Source organism: Amphiura filiformis, chromosome 18, assembly GCF_039555335.1.
Source record: "Amphiura filiformis chromosome 18, Afil_fr2py, whole genome shotgun sequence".
Lineage (NCBI taxonomy): Eukaryota > Metazoa > Echinodermata > Ophiuroidea > Amphilepidida > Amphiuridae > Amphiura > Amphiura filiformis.
In genome coordinates this window covers 57,999,262-58,005,261 of record NC_092645.1, presented here as the reverse complement: position 1 = coordinate 58,005,261, position 6,000 = coordinate 57,999,262, and positions in this window count along the sequence as shown.

The following is a 6,000-nucleotide window of genomic DNA, read 5'->3' as shown; positions in this document are numbered from 1 at the left end:
TGAAGGTGCATCTTAAAAATAATACAATAATTACAATAACAATATCAACTAGTGGCAAATGGTGGTCATAGACCACAAACCTAGCTGGGGCATGTTGGTGTTGTGGAGGTATCTGACCCCTACAAAATGTTCCAAAAATGCTCCCCTGGTCACGGGGTTTGTTTTCACCGAGTTTGAGTCCCATACTCCTAACAGATGTCCAAAAAATTCGATTCTAAGATTTGACCCCAGATGACCTTTGACCTGACCTATGCATGATGTTCCATAATGTTCCCCTGGTCTTGAGGTTTGTTGTCACCATGTTTGAGCCCTGTACCTCTTACAGATATCCAGAAAATGAAATTCTACGATTTGACCCCAGATGACCTTTGACATGACCCTTGCACAGTGTTCCAAAATGTTCCCCAGGTCAGTAAGTTTGTTGTTGTGGAGTTTGAGCCCCGTACCCCTAATAGATGTCCAGAAAATGCATTTAGAAAATTTGACCTCTACATGACCTTTGACCTGACCCCTGCAAAATGTTCCCCTGGTCATGAGATTTGTTGTCACTGAGTTTGAGCCCCATACCCCTTGCAGATTTCCAGAAAATGAAGTTATTAAGATTTGACCCCAGATAACCTTTGACCTGACCCCTGCAAAGTGTTCCAACATGTTCCCCTGATCATTAAGTTTGTTGTCACCAAGTTTAAGCCCCGTACCCCTTACAGATGTCCAAGAAATGCGTTTCTAAAATTTGACCTCTGCATGACCTTTGACCTGACCCCCGCAAAATGTTCCCCTGGTCATGAGATTTATTGTATCGAGTTTGAGCCCCATACTCCTTACAGATGTCCAGATAATGTAATTGTAAGATTTTACCCCTTAATGACCTTTGACCCCAATTCTGTGTGAAAGGTATGGGCACTGGGTAAAGCCGATGCACATGTGTAAGTGACGTCATTGTGCTATGTAATATGTGGCAGAAGAAGCATTTTGAAGATATTTGGTTATATACCGAAAATGCCCCTTTAATGACCTTTGATCCCAATTCTGTTTGCACCATATGGGCACTGGATATAGGCGATACATATGTGCAAGTTACGTAATTGTAGGGTGTAACATGTAGGAGGAGAAGCATTTTGAAGTTTGTTGCCAGAAGAAGAAGAAGAAGAAGAAAGAAAGAAGAATCGGAGAGCATTACAGTACCTAGCTGGGGGTGTAAACCCCCCAGCTAGGTAATAAGAACTGTAGCTAACTGTGTTATGGTTATGGGAACAAATAAGTTTTAAGCGCTTTTTTGAATGCATTTGTTGATGAAGATTGTCTAATGTAGACAGGTAGCTTATTCCACTCTTTTGATGCAAAAACTGTAAAAGTTCTATCACCAGCTAAGACTCTAGTCAGGGGATAGTCCAGACGAAGATAATCATCGCAAGATCGGAGTTGTCTCTTTGGAACATACAATGATATAGCAATTTGACAAATATGTTGGTCCTTGGTTGTGAAGACATTTATATACAAGCAAAAGTAATTTGAAAACTAGAGCGATAACCGCACCATAGCTGAACCATGTGGCTTCGGCATGCAGTAGGCCTATATTGTGGTAGGCCTATACCATTGTCACCCGGAGTCTGTAATGGACATAATCTCGAAATGCTACGAAGGTATGACTGGCCGATTCATTGCCGTTTTAATATACCTTGGTCGTGGAAAGCTGGCATTTTGAAAACTTGAATTTTGACCTCTGTATGACCCCCTTAATATTAAATGAATTTTAAAATATTTAAAACATGTTAAGAATGTCATAATAGTCCAGGAGCAAGATCCCACAGGGGGCCTAAATAAGGACTTGGTTCATCCCCCACTACATACAAGGTTTGACACCATAGGTAGTTAGTATGGACCCTCTAGATCACTGCTAGGTAGGTAGTGGACTCAAATTGTGGTATCACTTTTTTTTTACAGGTCATTTTATGTATGGACGTATAATCGCATAAATTCACCAAAAATATGACAAAATTAAGGGGTAGGGGAAATATTAACTCCAAGAACTCAACTTTTACTCATAATAATGAATTTATTTTGGTATGAATATGTAGCTAATTGATTGTTCTAACTGCCTAGTATTATTTGAAAGCAAACCTAGGTTTCATTTGATCATGATTTGAAGTGGCCAATCCATACACTAGTGAAAATGCACAACAATGCGTAGGTTGGGTGTTTTTGTGACATTGGCTTCAAATTTTACTATTGTGCCAATTTCTATTTTCAAAATTGATTAAGTTTCCATTTTTTAATTTTGTTTTTAATATCAAGCATATCTAGGCAAACTTTGATGTTCTGGTTCAAATATTTATGTATGTGCATGTTTGCTTGCATGTTGGTTTGTGTTGTGTGGGTTTGGGGTACGTGTGTGTGGGTATGTGGGGTGGGTGCGGGGTGTGTATAGGGTTGGGGAGTTTTACGTGTCTTAATATGTCACCCGGCTGAACTATATTACTTCTATTAACAAAATTTGTTTGTTAAGTTGCCATTCATGTAATATTTTGAATATTTATATGTGTGGGGTGAGATCAACCGCTGTTTGTCAGGAAAATAGACTGAAAATGTAAAAAATAGTTACTTTTCCACATGTAGCAGCGTGTGTAACAATATTAAGGCGTACGGGAAAGATAAACCATCATAACTCAACTTCAACTCATGATAATGAATTCATTTTGGAATTAATATGTAGCTAATTGATTGTTCAAACGTGTTAGTATTATTTTAAAGCAAAGCAAACATTAATTGTCAGGTAGATAGCCATAAAATGTGAGAAAAGGTTACTTTTCTATGTATAAACATGTCAAATATGGCATTATTAAGGGGTAGGGAAATAAAACCACCATAACTCAACCTTTACTCATAATAATGAATTCATTTTGGTATCAACATGTAGCTAATTGATTGTTCTAACTTTCCAGTATTATTTTTAACAGAAAAACCATAAGATAGACATAAAATATGATACAAATGTTAATTTTCCAATGTGTAACAGCGTAAAATTTGACAATATTAAAGGTTAGGGGACGTACAAACCAACGTATCTCGACATTTATTCATTATTATTCATTCATTTTGGCATTAATATATAGCTATTTGGTTGTTGTAATCTTTTAAAGCAAAATAACCATTAATTGTTAGCTGGAAAGACATAAAATGTTTAAAAATGTCAATTTTTCATGTGTAGTACCGTAAAATATGACAATATTAAGGTGTAGGGACATTCAAATCACCAAAGCTCAGGTTTTACTGATGAAAATGAATTCATTTTGGTAACAATATGTAGTTAATTGTTAGATCTAACTTTCTAGTATTATTTAAAAGCAATTAAACCATTAGTTGTGAGGTAGATAGACATAAAATGTACGAACATGTTAATATTCAATGTCTAACAGCGTAAAATATGACAATATTACACTGTAAAAAAAAGTCTTGTAAATTTTACAGTAAAAGTGTGTGCAGCCAATCTGCCAACAAAACCCTGTAAAATTTACAGTATCCTGAAAAAATGAACACACTCAAAATGCTGTAAAATAGGTATATTTGGCGAGTTATTTTAGAGCTTGAGAATGTGTTTAGGATAAAAATGCTGACTGACTTCAAAAGTCCACCCTTCCCATAGAACAGTTTTTTACATCGCCTAACTGTAATATTTACAGTTTCCTGTCAAGAAAATACAGTTGAAACCTGTAAAATTCATCTTTTTTACAGGATACTGTAAATTTTACAGGGTTTGGTTGGCAGATTGGCTGCACACACTTTTACTGTAAAATTTAGTCACATGATATTTAGTACTTAATCGTATAAGTGACCATTCTTACAGTGTAGTAATGATATTGATATTGCTTAAACGTTGAATTATAACTCCAATTTTAATTTCAGCTTTGATAGGCCTAGATAATTTAAACTAAAAATACAGTATTTGCCTGTTTTTATCAATTACAGCCAAATACTGTAAATAATTAGCCTTTTTTACAGTATTTTACTGTAAATTTCACTGTTATTTTTACAGTGTAAGGGGTAAGGGGACATACAAATCACCAAAACACAGGTTTCACTGACAAAAATGAATTCCATTTTGGTATCAATATGTAGCTATTTGATTGTTCTCATTTTCTGGCATTATTTTAAAAACAATTAAACCATTAGTTATCAGGTAGTTAAACATACAATATGAGAAAAATGTTAATATTCAATGTCTAACAGCGTAAAATATGACAATATTAAGGGGTAGGGACATACAAATCACCAAAACTCAAGTTTTACTGATGAAAATGAATTCATTTTGGTATCAATATGTAGCTATTTGATAGTTCTAACCTTCTAGTATTATTTTAAAAGCAATTAAGCCATTAGTTGTCCGGTAGATATAGACATAAAATGTATGAAAATGTTAATATTCAATGTCTAACAGCGTAAAATATGACAGGGGTAAGGGGACATACAAATCACCAAAACTCAAGTTTTACTGATGAAAATGAATTCATTTTGGTATCAATATGTAGCTATTTGATAGTTCTAACTTTCTAGTATTATTTTAAAAGCAATTAAGCCATTAGTTGTCCGGTAGATAGACATAAAATGCATGAAAATGTTAATATTCAATGTCTAACAGCGTAAAATATGACAATTATTAAGGGTAAGGGACATACAAATCACCAAAACTCAAGTTTTACTGATGAATATGAATTCATTTTGGTATCAATATGTAGCTATTTGATAGTTCTAACCTTCTAGTATTATTTTAAAAGCAATTAAGCCATTAGTTGTCCGGTAGATAGACATAAAATGTATGAAAATGTTAATATTCAATGTCTACCAGCGTAAAATATGACAATATTAAGGGGTAAGGGGACATACAAATCACCCAAACTCAAGTTTTACTGATGAAAATGAATTCATTTTGGTATCAATATGTAGCTATTTGATAGTTCTAACCTACTAGTATTATTTTAAAAGCAATTAAGCCATTAGTTGTCCGGTAGATAGACATAAAATGCATGAAAATGTTAATATTCAATGTCTAACAGCGTAAAATATGACAATAATTATTAAGGGGTAAGGGGACATACAAATCACCAAAACTCAAGTTTTACTGATGAATATGAATTCATTTTGGTATCAATATGTAGCTATTTGATAGTTCTAACCTTCTAGTATTATTTTAAAAGCAATTAAGCCATTAGTTGTCCGGTAGATAGACATAAAATGTATGAAAATGTTAATATTCGATGTCTACCAGCGTAAAATATGACAATATAAAGGGGTAAGGGGACATACAAATCACCCAAACTCAAGTTTTACTGATGAAAATGAATTCATTTTGGTATCAATATGTAGCTATTTGATAGTTCTAACCTTCTAGTATTATTTTAAAAGCAATTAAGCCATTAGTTGTCCGGTAGATAGACATAAAATGTATGAAAATGTTAATATTCAATGTCTAACAGCGTAAAATATGACAATATTAAGGGGTAAGGGACATACAAATCACCCAAACTCAAGTTTTACTGATGAAAATGAATTCATTTTGGTATCAATATGTAGCTATTTGATAGTTCTAACCTACTAGTATTATTTTAAAAGCAATTAAGCCATTAGTTGTCCGGTAGATAGACATAAAATGTATGAAAATGTTAATATTCAATGTCTAACAGCGTAAAATATGACAATAATTATTAAGGGGTAAGGGGACATACAAATCACCAAAACTCAAGTTTTACTGATGAATATGAATTCATTTTGGTATCAATATGTAGCTATTTGATAGTTCTAACCTTCTAGTATTATTTTAAAAGCAATTAAGCCATTAGTTGTCCGGTAGATAGACATAAAATGTATGAAAATGTTAATATTCGATGTCTACCAGCGTAAAATATGACAATATAAAGGGGTAAGGGGACATACAAATCACCCAAACTCAAGTTTTACTGATGAAAATGAATTCATTTTGGTATCAATATGTAGCTATTTGATAGT